Source organism: Manis pentadactyla, chromosome Y (assembly GCF_030020395.1).
Source record: "Manis pentadactyla isolate mManPen7 chromosome Y, mManPen7.hap1, whole genome shotgun sequence".
NCBI lineage: Eukaryota > Metazoa > Chordata > Mammalia > Pholidota > Manidae > Manis > Manis pentadactyla.
In genome coordinates this window covers 19,265,301-19,281,035 of record NC_080039.1, presented here as the reverse complement: position 1 = coordinate 19,281,035, position 15,735 = coordinate 19,265,301, and positions in this window count along the sequence as shown.

Below are 15,735 nucleotides of genomic sequence, written 5' to 3'. Positions count from 1 at the left end.
AGCTAGCGGGTATTATGCTCAGTGAAATAAGTGAGGTAGAGAAAAACAACTATGAAATGATTTGACTCATCTGTGGAGAAGGAGAACCATGAAAAAACTGAGGAAACAAAACACCAGTAGGTTCACAGATCCCCAGATTGGGGTAACAGTTACCAAAGGGCAAGAGACTGGGGTGGATAGGTGTGAATGCAAGAAGAAGGGCAGAGGTAAGGATAGCACACTTTACGATTAGCATTATTGTGGGTGCAGGGCATGGGGAGGTCTGTACAAAACAGAGAAGCCAAGTAGTGATTCTACATTTTCTGACTATCCTCAAAGAGAGTGACTGCAATGGAGTGTATGGAAGGATCTTGGTGATGGGTTAGTTTAGTAAAGATAATATTTCTCATGAAATTGTGATAAATAAATAGGCAAATAAATGTTTCATAGATGATAGATGAATTACTAACATGATAGATGAATACATATGTAGATGGATGGATAGGTGGAAGATTGATAGGTACCTTGAAAGATAGATGATAGATAGACGGACATATAGATAGATAGATGATAGATAGATAGATAGATAGATAGATAGATAGATAGATAGATAGATAGATAGATAGATAGAAATGAAAGATTAGGCAGATATATGGAATTCAGATGATAGATTAGAAATGATATATAGATAAGTGGATAGATAATATATTAGATATATGGTAAGATGGTAGATAGATGATATAGATAGATACATGATGGGTTATAGAATATAGAAAGATACATATACAGATAGATTGGTTGATACATGACATGATAGATAGAAACAAAGATGACAGATAGATTGATAGATTGATTTATTGATGGAATGTAGCAGCCCAGTTGAAAAAAGACGTTCACCTCTTTGTTATCACAGCACTATTCACAGTAGCCGACTGTGTCCATCAGTAGGTGAACGGATTAAGAAGATGTGTTACATATACACAATCAATTATCATTCAGCCATAAGAATAAAACAAATCCTACCATTTCCAAAAACATGGATGGAAGGAGGGGGTATCATGCTCAATGAAATGAGACAAGAAAAGGACATATATCAAATGATTTGACCCATCTGTGGACATGGAGAACCAAGAAAAAAAATGATGGAGCAAAATAGCTGCAGACACACAGAACCCAAGAATGAACTAACAGTAACCAAAGGGAAAGCGACTAGGGAGGATATATGAGAATGGAGGTATAACAGTGGGGGAAGAAAGAATGCATTATGATTGGCACTTGTAATGTTTTGGGAAGGTAGAACCAAGCAGAGAAGACAGTGATCCTGAAGTACCTTGCTCTGTTGATGGAAGTGGATGCAGTGGGGCATTGGGCGGATAATCGTGATCAGTGAAGTCTAGTAAATGTAGTGTAACACATGTAATTGTAGATTAGAAATAAATAAATAAATAAATAAATGAATAAATAATCCAGTAATACAAATACAGAAGCCTATTTAAAGCAGACAAATGCATCCCTATGTTTATCACAGCACTATTCAAAGTTGCCAAGCTAATTTGTCATAAGTAGATTAATGGCTCAAGACATGTGGTCATATACACAAGGAATATTATTCAGACATAAGAGGAAAAAAAATCCTATCATTTGCAACAACATGAATGGAGCTAGAGGGTATTATGCTCAGTGAAATAAGTGAGGTAGAGAAAAACAACTATCAAATGATTTGACCCATCTGTGGAGATGGAGAACCAAGAAAAAACTGAGGGAACAAAACACCAGTAAGTTCACAGATCCCAAGATTGGGGTAACAGTTACCAAAGGGCAAGAGACTGGGGTGGATATGTGTGAATGCAAGAAGAAGGGCAGAGGTAAGGATAGCACACTTTACGATTAGCATTATTGTGGGTGCTGGGCATGGGGAGGGCTGTACAAAACAGAGAATCCAAGTCGTGATTCTACATTGTCTGACTATCCTCAAAGAGAGTGACTGCAATGGAGTGTATGGAAGGATCTTGGTGATGGGTTTGTTTAGTAAAGATAATGTTTCTCTTGAAATTGTGATAAATAAATAGGCAAATAAATGTTTCATAGATGATAGATGTATTACTAACATGATAGATGAATACATATGTAGATGGATGGATAGGTGGAAGATTGATAGGTACCTTGAAAGATAGATGACAGATAGACAGACAGACAGACAGACAGACAGACAGCTAGATAGATAGATAGATAGATAGATAGATAGATAGATAGATAGATAGATAGATAGATAGATAGATAGATAGATAGAAATGAAAGATTAGGCAGATATATGGTAGTCAGTTGATAGATTAGAATAGATATATAGATAAGTGGATAGATAATATATTAGATATATGGTAAGATGGTAGATAGATGATATAGATAGATACATGGTGGGTTATAGAATATAGAAAGATACATATACAGATAGATTGGTTGATACATGACATGATACATAGAAACAAAGATGACAGATAGATTGATAGATTGATTTATTGATGGAATGTAGCAGCCCAGTTGAAAAAAGACATGTGCACCTCTTTGTTATCACAGCACTATTCACAATAGCCGACTGTGTCCATCAGTAGGTGAACGGATTAAGAAGATGTGGTACATATACACAATCAATTATCATTCAGCCATAAGAATAAAACAAATCCTACCATTTCCAACAACATGGATGGAAGGATTGGGTGTTATGCTCAATGAAATGAGACAGGAAAAGGACAAGTATCAAATGATATGACCCATCTGTGGACATGGAGAACCAAGAAAAAAAATGATGGAGCAAAATAGCTGCAGACACACAGAACCCAAGAATGAACTAACAGTAACCAAAGGGAAAGCGACCAGGGAGGATATATGAGAATGGAGGTATAACAGTGGGGGAAGAAAGAATGCATTATGATTGGCACTTGTAATGTTTTGGGAAGGTAGAACCAAGCAGAGAAGACAGTGATCCTGAAGTACCTTGCTCTGTTGATGGAAGTGGATGCAGTGGGGCATTGGGCGGATAATCGTGATCAGTGAAGTCTAGTAAAAGTAGAGTAACACATGTAATTATAGATTAGCAATAAATAAATAAATAAATAAATAATCCAGTAATACAAATACAGAAGCCTAGTTAAAACAGACAAATGCATCCCTATGTTTATCAGAGCACTATTCAAAGTTGCCAAGCTAATTTGTCAGCAGTAGATTAAGGGCCAAGAAGATGTGTCATACACACAAGGAATATTATTCAGACATAAGAAGAAAAGAAATCCTATCATTTGCAACAAAATGAATGGAGCTAGCGGGTATTATGCTCAGTGAAATAAGTGAGGTAGAGAAAAACAACTATGAAATGATTTGACTCATCTGTGGAGAAGGAGAACCAAGAAAAAACTGAGGAAACAAAACACCAGTAGGTTCACAGATCCCCAGATTGGGGTAACAGTTACCAAAGGGCAAGAGACTGGGGTGGATAGGTGTGAATGCAAGAAGAAGGGCAGAGGTAAGGATAGCACACTTTACGATTAGCATTATTGTGGGTGCAGGGCATGGGGAGGGCTGTACAAAACAGAGAAGCCAAGTAGTGATTCTACATTTTCTGACTATCCTCAAAGAGAGTGACTGCAATGGAGTGTATGGAAGGATCTTGGTGATGGGTTTGTTTAGTAAAGATAATGTTTCTCATGAAATTGTGATAAATAAATAGGCAAATAAATGTTTCATAGATGATAGATGAATTACTAACATGATAGATGAATACATATGTAGATGGATGGATAGGTGGAAGATTGATAGGTACCTTGAAAGATAGATGATAGATAGACGGACATATAGATAGATAGATAGATAGATAGATAGATAGATAGATAGATAGATAGATAGATAGATAGATAGAAATGAAAGATTAGGCAGATATATGGAATTCAGATGATAGATTAGAAATGATATATAGATAAGTGGATAGATAATATATTAGATATATGGTAAGATGGTAGATAGATGATATAGATAGATACATGATGGGTTATAGAATATAGAAAGATACATATACAGATAGATTGGTTGATACATGACATGATAGATAGAAACAAAGATGACAGATAGATTGATAGATTGATTTATTGATGGAATGTTGCAGCCCAGTTGAAAAAAGACGTACACCTCTTTGTTATCACAGCACTATTCACAGTAGCCGACTGTGTCCATCAGTAGGTGAACGGATTAAGAAGATGTGGTACATATACACAATCAATTATCATTCAGCCATAAGAATAAAACAAATCATACCATTTCCAAAAACATGGATGGAAGGAGGGGGTATCATGCTCAATGAAATGAGACAAGAAAAGGACATATATCTAATGATTTGACCCATCTGTGGACATGGAGAACCAAGAAAAAAAATGATGGAGCAAAATAGCTGCAGACACACAGAACCCAAGAATGAACTAACAGTAACCAAAGTTAAAGCGACTAGGGAGGATATATGAGAATGGAGGGATAACAGTGGGGGAAGAAAGAATGCATTATGTTTGGCACTTGTAATGTTTTGGGAAGGTAGAACCAAGCAGAGAAGTCAGTGATTCTACAGTATCTTGCTCTGTTGATGGAAGTGGATGCAGTGGGGCATTGGGCGGATAATCGTGATCAGTGAAGTCTAGAAAATGTAGTGTAACACATGTAATTATAGATTAGAAATAAATAAATAAATAAATAAATAAATAATCCAGTAATACAAATACAGAAGCCTATTTAAAACAGACAAATGCATCCCTATGTTTATCACAGCACTATTCAAAGTTGCCAAGCTAATTTGTCATAAGTAGATTAATGGCTCAAGACATGTGGTCATATACACAAGGAATATTATTCAGACATAAGAGGAAAAAAAATCCTATCATTTGCAACAACATGAATGGAGCTAGAGGGTATTATGCTCAGTGAAATAAGTGAGGTAGAGAAAAACAACTATCAAATGATTTGACTCATCTGTGGAGAAGGAGAACCAAGAAAAAACTGAGGAAACAAAACACCAGTATTTTCACAGATCGCAAGATTGGGGTAACAGTTACCAAAGGGCAAGAGACTGGGGTGGATAGGTGTGAATGCAAGAAGAAGGGCAGAGGTAAGGATAGCACACTTTACGATTAGCATTATTGTGGGTGCTGGGCATGGGGAGGGCTGCAGAAAACAGAAAATCCAAGTAGTGATTCTACATTATCTGACTATCCTCAAAGAGAGTGACTGCAATGGAGTGCATGGAAGGATCTTGGTGATGGGTTAGTTTAGTAAAGATAATATTTCTCATGAAATTGAGATAAATAAATAGGCAAATAAATGTTTCATAGATGATAGATGAATTACTAACATGATAGATGAATACATATGTAGATAGATGGATAGGTGGAAGATTGATAGGTACCTTGAAAGATAGATGACAGATAGACAGACAGATAGATAGATGATAGATAGATAGATAGATAGATAGATAGATAGATAGATAGATAGATAGATAGATAGATAGATAGATAGAAATGAAAGACTAGGCAGATATATGGAAGTCAGATGATAGATTAGAATAGATATATAGATAAGTGGATAGATAATATATTAGATATATGGTAAGATGGTAGATAGATGATATAGATAGATACATGATGGGTTATAAAATATAGAAAGATATATATACAGATAGATTGGTTGATACATGACATGATAGATAGAAACAAAGATGACAGATAGATTGATAGATTGATTTATTGATGTAATGTAGCAGACCAGTTGAAAAAAGAAATGTGCACCTCTTTGTTATCACAGCACTATTCACAATAGCCGACTGTGTCCATCAGTTGGTGAACGGATTAAGAAGATGTGGTACATATACACAATCAATTATCATTCAGCCATAAGAATAAAACAAATCCTACCATTTAAAACAACATGGATGGAAGGAGGGAGTATTATGCTCAATGAAATGAGACACTAAAAGGACAAGTATCAAATGATTTGACCCATCTGTGGACATGGAGAACCAAGAAAAAAAATGATGGAGCAAAATAGCTGCAGACACACAGAACCCAAGAATGAACTAACAGTAACCAAAGAGAAAGTGACTAGGGAGGATATATGAGAATGGAGGCATAACAGTGGGGGAAGAAAGAATGCATTATGATTGGCACTTGTAATGTTTTGGGAAGGTAGACCCAAGCAGAGAAGACAGTGATTCTACAGTACCTTGCTCTGTTGATGGAAGTGGATGCAGTGGGGCATTGGGCAGATCATCGTGATCAGTGAAGTCTAGTAAATGTAGTGTAACAAATGTAATTATAGATTAGCAATAAATAAATAAATAAATAATCCAGTAATACAAATATAGAAGCCTAGTTAAAACAGACAAATGCATCACTATGTTTATCACAGCACTATTCAAAGTTGCCAAGCTAATTTGTCATCAGTAGATTAATGGCTCAAGAAGATGTGGTCATATACACAAGGAATATTATTCAGACATAAGAAGAAAAGAAATCCTATCATTTGCAACAACATGAATGAAGCTAGAGGGTATTATGCTCAGTGAAATAAGTGAGGTAGAGAAAAACAACTATCAAATGATTGGACCCATCTGTGGAGATGGAGAACCAAGAAAAAACTGAGGGAACAATACACCAGTAGGTTCACAGAACCCAAGATTGGGGTAACAGTTACCAAAGTGCAAGAGACTGGGGTGGATAGGTGTGAATGCAAGAAGAAGGGCAGAGGTAAGGTTAGCACACTTTACGATTAGCATTATTGTTGGTGCAGTGCATGGGGAGGGCTGCACAAAACAGAGAATCCAAGTAGTGATTCTACATTATCTGACTATCCTCAAAGAGATTGACTGCAATGGCGTGTAAGGAATGATCTTGGTGATGGGTTAGTTTAGTAAAGATAATGTTTCTCATGAAATTGTGATAAATAAATAGGCAAATAAATGTTTCATAGATGATAGATGAATTACTAACATGATAGATGAATACATATGTAGATGGTTGGATAGGTGGAAGATTGATAGGTACCTTGAAAGATAGATGATAGATAGACAGACAGATATATAGATAGATAGATAGATAGATAGATAGATAGATAGATAGATAGATAGATAGATAGATAGATAGATAGATAGATAGAAATGAAAGATTAGGCAGATATATGGAAGTCAGATGATATATTAGAATAGATATAAAGATAAGTGGATAGATAATATATTAGATATATGGTAAGATGGTAGATAGATGATATAGATAGATACATGATGGGTTATAGAATATAGAAAGATATATATACAGATAGATTGGTTGATACATGACATGATAGATAGAAACAAGATGACAGATAGATTGATAGATTGATTTATTGATGGAATGTAGCAGCCCAGTTGAAAAAAACATGTGCACCTCTTTGTTTTCACAGCACTATTCACAATAGCCGACTGTGTCCATCAGTAGGTGAACGGATTAAGAAGATGTGGTACACATACACAATCAGTTATCAATCAGCCATAAGAATAAAACAAATCCTACCATTTAAAACAACATGGATGGAAGACGGGAGTATTATGCTCAATGAAATGAGACAGGAAAAGGACAAGTATCAAATGATATGACCCATCTGTGCACATGGAGAACCAAAAAAAAATGATGGAGCAAAATAGCTGCAGACACACAGAACCCAAGAATGAACTAACAGTAACCAAAGTTAAAGCGACTAGGGAGGATATATGAGAATGGAGGGATAACAGTGGGGGAAGAAAGAATGCATTATGATTGGCACTTGTAATGTTTTGGGAAGGTAGAACCAAGCAGAGAAGTCAGTGATTCTACAGTATCTTGCTCTGTTGATGGAAGTGGATGCAGTGGGGCATTGGGCGGATAATCGTGATCAGTGAAGTCTAGAAAATGTAGTGTAACACATGTAATTATAGATTAGAAATAAATAAATAAATAAATAAATAAATAATCCAGTAATACAAATACAGAAGCCTATTTAAAACAGACAAATGCATTCCTATGTTTATCACAGCACTATTCAAAGTTGCCAAGCTAATTTGTCATAAGTAGATTAATGGCTCAAGACATGTGGTCATATACACAAGGAATATTATTCAGACATAAGAGGAAAAAAAATCCTATCATTTGCAACAACATGAATGGAGCTAGAGGGTATTATGCTCAGTGAAATAAGTGAGGTAGAGAAAAACAACTATCAAATGATTTGACCCATCTGTGGAGATGGAGAACCAAGAAAAAACTGAGGAAACAAAACACCAGTAGGTTCACAGATCCCAAAATTGGGGTAACAGTTACCAAAGGGCAAGAGACTGGGGTGGATAGGTGTGAATGCAAGAAGAAGGGCAGAGGTAAGGATACCACACTTTACGATTAGCATTATTGTAGGTGCTGGGCATGGGGAGGGCTGCAGAAAACAGAGAATCCAAGTAGTGATTCTACATTATCTGACTATCCTCAAAGAGAGTGACTGCAATGGAGTGTATGGAAGGATCTTGGTGATGGGATAGTTTAGTAAAGATAATGTTTCTCATGAAATTGTGATAAATAAATAGGCAAATAAATGTTTCATAGATGATAGATGAATTACTAACATGATAGATGAATACATATGTAGATAGATGGATAGGTGGAAGATTGATAGGTACCTTGAAAGATAGATGACAGATAGACAGACAGATAGATAGATGATAGATAGATAGATAGATAGATAGATAGGTAGATAGATAGATAGATAGATAGATAGAAATGAAAGACTAGGCAGATATATGGAAGTCAGATGATAGATTAGAATAGATATATAGATAAGTGGATAGATAATATATTAGATATATGGTAAGATGGTAGATAGATGATATAGATAGATACATGATGGGTTATAGAATATAGAAAGATACATATACAGATAGATTGGTTGATACATGACATGATAGATAGAAACAAAGATGACAGATAGATTGATAGACTGATTTATTGATGAAATGTAGCAGCCCAGTTGAAAAAAGACGTGCACCTCTTTGTTATCACAGCACTATTCACAGTAGCCGACTGTGTCCATCAGTAGGTGAACGGATTAAGAAGATGTGTTACATATTCACAATTAATTATCATTTAGCCATAAGAATAAAACAAATCCTACCATTTTCAAAAACATGGATGGAAGGAGGGAGTATTATGCTCAATGAAATGAGACACTAAAAGGACAAGTATCAAATGATTTGACCCATCTGTGGACATGGAGAACCAAGAAAAAAAATGATGGAGCAAAATAGCTGCAGACACACAGAACCCAAGAATGAACTAACAGTAACCAAAGTTAAAGCGACTAGGAAGGATATATGAGAATGGAGGGATAACAGTGTGGGAAGAAAGAATGCATTATGTTTGGCACTTGTAATGTTTTGGGAAGATAGAAACAAGCAGAGAAGACAGTGATTCTACAGTATCTTGCTCTGTTGATGGAAGTGGGTGCAGTGGGGCATTGGGCGGATAATCGTGATCAGTGAAGTCTAGTAAATGTAGTGTAACACATGTAATTATAGATTAGCAATAAATAAATAAATAAATAAATAAATGAATAAATAATCCAGTAATACAAATACAGAAGCCTATTTAAAGCAGACAAATGCATCCCTATGTTTATCACAGCACTATTCAAAGTTGCCAAGCTAATTTGTCATAAGTAGATTAATGGCTCAAGACATGTGGTCATATACACAAGGAATATTATTCAGACATAAGAGGAAAAAAAATCCTATCATTTGCAACAACATCAATGGAGCTAGAGGGTATTATGCTCAGTGAAATAAGTGAGGTAGAGAAAAACAACTATCAAATGATTTGAACCATCTGTGGAGATGGAGAACCAAGAAAAAACTGAGGGAACAAAACACCAGTAGGTTCACAGATCCCAAGATTGGGGTAACAGTTACCAAAGGGCAAGAGACTGGGGTGGATATGTGTGAATGCAAGAAGAAGGGCAGAGGTAAGGATAGCACACTTTACGAATAGCATTATTGTGGGTGCTGGGCATGGGGAGGGCTGTACAAAACAGAGAATCCAAGTAGTGATTCTACATTGTCTGACTATCCTCAAAGAGAGTGACTGCAATGGATTGTATGGAAGGATCTTGGTGATGGGTTTGTTTAGTAAAGATAATGTTTCTCATGAAATTGTGATAAATAAATAGGCAAATAAATGTTTCATAGATGATAGATGTATTACTAACATGATAGATGAATACATATGTAGATGGATGGATAGGTGGAAGATTGATAGGTTCCTTGAAAGATAGATGACAGATAGACAGACAGACAGACAGATAGATAGATAGATAGATAGATAGATAGATAGATAGATAGATAGATAGATAAATAGAAATGAAAGATTAGGCAGATATATGGTAGTCAGTTGATAGATTAGAATAGATATATAGATAAGTGGATAGATAATATATTAGATATATGGTAAGATGGTAGATAGATGATATAGATAGATACATGGTGGGTTATAGAATATAGAAAGATACATATACAGATAGATTGGTTGATACATGACATGATACATAGAAACAAAGATGACAGATAGATTGATAGATTGATTTATTGATGGAATGTAGCAGCCCAGTTGAAAAAAGACATGTGCACGTCTTTGTTATCACAGCACTATTCACAATAGCCGACTGTGTCCATTAGTAGGTGAACGGATTAAGAAGATGTGGTACATATACACAATCAATTATCATTCAGCCATAAGAATAAAACAAATCCTACCATTTCCAACAACATGGATGGAAGGATTGGGTGTTATGCTCAATGAAATGAGACAGGAAAAGGACAAGTATCAAATGATATGACCCATCTGTGGACATGGAGAACCAAGAAAAAAAATGATGGAGCAAAATAGCTGCAGACACACAGAACCCAAGAATGAACTAACAGTAACCAAAGGGAAAGCGACTAGGGAGGATATATGAGAATGGAGGTATAACAGTGGGGGAAGAAAGAATGCATTATGATTGGCACTTGTAATGTTTTGGGAAGGTAGAACCAAGCAGAGAAGACAGTGATCCTGAAGTACCTTGCTCTGTTGATGGAAGTGGATGCAGTGGGGCATTGGGCGGATAATCGTGATCAGTGAAGTCTAGTAAAAGTAGAGTAACACATGTAATTATAGATTAGCAATAAATAAATAAATAAATAAATAATCCAGTAATACAAATACAGAAGCCTAGTTAAAACAGACAAATGCATCCCTATGTTTATCAGAGCACTATTCAAAGTTGCCAAGCTAATTTGTCAGCAGTAGATTAAGGGTCAAGAAGATGTGTCATACACACAAGGAATATTATTCAGACATAAGAAGAAAAGAAATCCTATCATTTGCAACAACATGAATGGAGCTAGCGGGTATTATGCTCAGTGAAATAAGAGAGGTAGAGAAAAACAACTATGAAATGATTTGACTCATCTGTGGAGAAAGATAACCAAGAAAAAACTGAGGAAACAAAACACCAGTAGGCTCACAGATCCCCAGATTGTGGTAATAGTTACCAAAGGGCAAGAGACTGGGGTGGATAGGTGTGAATGCAAGAAGAAGGGCAGAGGTAAGGATAGCACACTTTACAATTAGCATTATTGTGGGTGCAGGGCATGGGGAGGGCTGTACAAAACAGAGAATCCAAGTAGTGATTCTACATTTTCTGACTATCCTCAAAGAGAGTGACTGCAATGGAGTGTATGGAATAATCTTGGTGATGGGATAGTTTAGTAAAGATAATATTTCTCATGAGATTGTGATAAATAAATAGGCAAATAAATGTTTCATAGATGATAGATGAATTACTAACATGATAGATGAATACATATGTAGATGGATGGATAGGTGGAAGATTGATAGGTACCTTGAAAGATAGATGATAGATAGACGGACATATAGATAGATAGATAGATAGATAGATAGATAGATAGATAGATAGATAGATAGATAGATAGATAGATAGATAGAAATGAAAGATTAGGCAGATATATGGAATTCAGATGATAGATTAGAAATGATATATAGATAAGTGGATAGATAATATATTAGATATATTGTAAGATGGTAGATAGATGATATAGATAGATACATGATGGGTTATAGAATATAGAAAGATACATATACAGATAGATTGGTTGATACATGACATGATAGATAGAAAAAAAGATGACAGATAGATTGATAGATTGATTTATTGAAGGAATGTTGCAGCCCAGTTGAAAAAAGACGTGCACCTCTTTGTTATCACAGCACTATTAACAGTAGCCGACTGTGTCCATCAGTAGGTGAACGGATTAAGAAGATGTGTTACATATACACAATCAATTATCATTCAGCCATAAGAATAAAACAAATCCTACCATTTCCAAAAACATGGATGGAAGGAGGGGGTATCATGCTCAATGAAATGAGACAAGAAAAGGACATATGTCAAATGATTTGACCCATCTGTGGACATGGAGAACCAAGAAAAAAAATGATGGAGCAATATAGCTGCAGACACACAGAACCCAAGAATAAACTAACAGTAACCAAAGTTAAAGCGACTAGGGAGGATATATGAGAATGGAGGGATAACAGTGGGGGAAGAAAGAATGCATTATGTTTGGCACTTGTAATGTTTTGGGAAGGTAGAACCAAGCAGAGAAGACAGTGATTCTACAGTATCTTGCTCTGTTGATGGAAGTGGATGCAGTGGGGCATTGGGCGGATAATCGTGATCAGTGAAGTCTAGAAAATGTAGTGTAACACATGTAATTATAGATTAGAAATAAATAAATAAATAAATAATCCAGTAATACAAATACAGAAGCCTATTTAAAACAGACAAATGCATCCCTATGTTTATCACAGCACTATTCAAAGTTGCCAAGCTAATTTGTCATAAGTAGATTAATGGCTCAAGACATGTGGTCATATACACAAGGAATATTATTCAGACATAAGAGGAAAAAAAATCCTATCATTTGCAACAACATGAATGGAGCTAGAGGGTATTATGCTCAGTGAAATAAGTGAGGTAGAGAAAAACAACTATCAAATGATTTGACTCATCTGTGGAGAAGGAGAACCAAGAAAAAACTGAGCAAACAAAACACCAGTAGGTTCACAGATCCAAAGATTGGGTTAACAGTTACCAAAGGGCAAGAGACTGGGGTGGATAGGTGTGAATGCAAGAAGAAGGGCAGAGGTAAGGATAGCACACTTTACGATTAGCATTATTGTGGGTGCTGGGCATGGGGAGGGCTGCAGAAAACAGAGAATCCAAGTAGTGATTCTACATTATCTGACTATCCTCAAAGAGAGTGACTGCAATGGAGTGCATGGAAGGATCTTGGTGATGGGTTAGTTTAGTAAAGATAATATTTCTCATGAAATTGTGATAAATAAATAGGCAAATAAATGTTTCATAGATGATAGATGAATTACTAACATGATAGATGAATACATATGTAGATAGATGGATAGGTGGAAGAGTGATAGGTACCTTGAAAGATTGATGACAGATAGACAGACAGATAGAAAGAAGATAGATAGATAGATAGATAGATAGATAGATAGATAGATAGATAGATAGATAGATAGATAGATAGATAGATAGAAATGAAAGACTAGGCAGATATATGGAAGTCAGATGATAGATTAGAATAGATATATAGATAAGTGGATAGATAATATATTAGATATATGGTAAGATGGTAGATAGATGATATAGATAGATACACGATGGGTTATAAAATATAGAAAGATATATATACAGATAGATTGGTTGATACATGACATGATAGATAGAAACAAAGATGACAGATAGATTGATAGATTGATTTATTGATGTAATGTAGCAGACCAGTTGAAAAAAGAAATGTGCACCTCTTTGTTATCACAGCACTATTCACAATAGCCGACTGTGTCCATCAGTAGGTGAACTGATTAAGAAGATGTGGTACATATACACAATCAATTATCATTCAGCCATAAGAATAAAACAAATCCTACCATTTAAAACAACATGGATGGAAGGAGGGAGTATTATGCTCAATGAAATGAGACACTAAAAGGACAAGTATCAAATGATTTGACCCATCTGTGGACATGGAGAACCAAGAAAAAAAATGATGGAGCAAAATAGCTGCAGACACACAGAACCCAAGAATGAACTAACAGTAACCAAAGAGAAAGTGACTAGGGAGGATATATGAGAATGGAGTCATAACAGTGGGGGAAGAAAGAATGCATTATGATTGGCACTTGTAATGTTTTGGGAAGGTAGACCCAAGCAGAGAAGACAGTGATTCTACAGTACCTTGCTCTGTTGATGGAAGTGGATGCAGTGGGACATTGGGCGGATCATCGTGATCAGTGAAGTCTAGTAAATGTAGTGTAAAAATGTAATTATAGATTAGCAATAAATAAATAAATAAATAATCCAGTAATACAAATATAGAAGCCTAGTTAAAACAGACAAATGCATCACTATGTTTATCACAGCACTATTCAAAGTTGCCAAGCTAATTTGTCATCAGTAGATTAATGGCTCAAGAAGATGTGGTCATATACACAAGGAATATTATTCAGACATAAGAAGAAAAGAAATCCTATCATTTGCAACAACATGAATGAAGCTAGAGGGTATTATGCTCAGTGAAATAAGTGAGGTAGAGAAAAACAACTATCAAATGATTGGACCCATCTGTGGAGATGGAGAACCAAGAAAAAACTGAGGGAACAATACACCAGTAGGTTCACAGAACCCAAGATTGGGGTAACAGTTACCAAAGTGCAAGAGACTGGGGTGGATAGGTGTGAATGCAAGAAGAAGGGCAGAGGTAAGGTTAGCACACTTTACGATTAGCATTATTGTGGGTGCTGGGCATGGGGAGGGCTGCACATAACAGAGAATCCAAGTAGTGATTCTACATTATCTGACTATCCTCAAAGAGAGTGACTGCAATGGAGTGTATGGAAGGATCTTGGTGATGGGTTAGTTTAGTAAAGATAATGTTTCTCATGAAATTGTGATAAATAAATAGGCAAATAAATGTTTCATAGATGATAGATGAATTACTAACATGATAGATGAATACATATGTAGATGGTTGGATAGGTGGAAGATTGATAGGTACCTTGAAAGATAGATGATAGATAGACAGACAGATATATAGATACATAGATAGATAGATAGATAGATAGATAGATAGATAGATAGATAGATAGATAGATAGATAGAAATGAAAGATTAGGCAGATATATGGAATTCAGATGATATATTAGAATAGATATATAGATAAGTGGATAGATAATATATTAGATATATGGTAAGATGGTAGATAGATGATATAGATAGATACATGATGGGTTATAGAATATAGAAAGATATATATACAGATAGATTGGTTGATACATGACATGATAGATAGAAACAAAGATGACAGATAGATTGATAGATTGATTTATTGATGGAATGTAGCAGCCCAGTTGAAAAAAACATGTGCACCTCTTTGTTTTCACAGCACTATTCACAATAGCCGACTGTGTCCATCAGTAGGTGAACGGATTAAGAAGATGTGGTACATATACACAATCAGTTATCATTCAGCCATAAGAATAAAACAAATCCTACCATTTAAAACAACATTGATGGAAGACGGGAGTATTATGC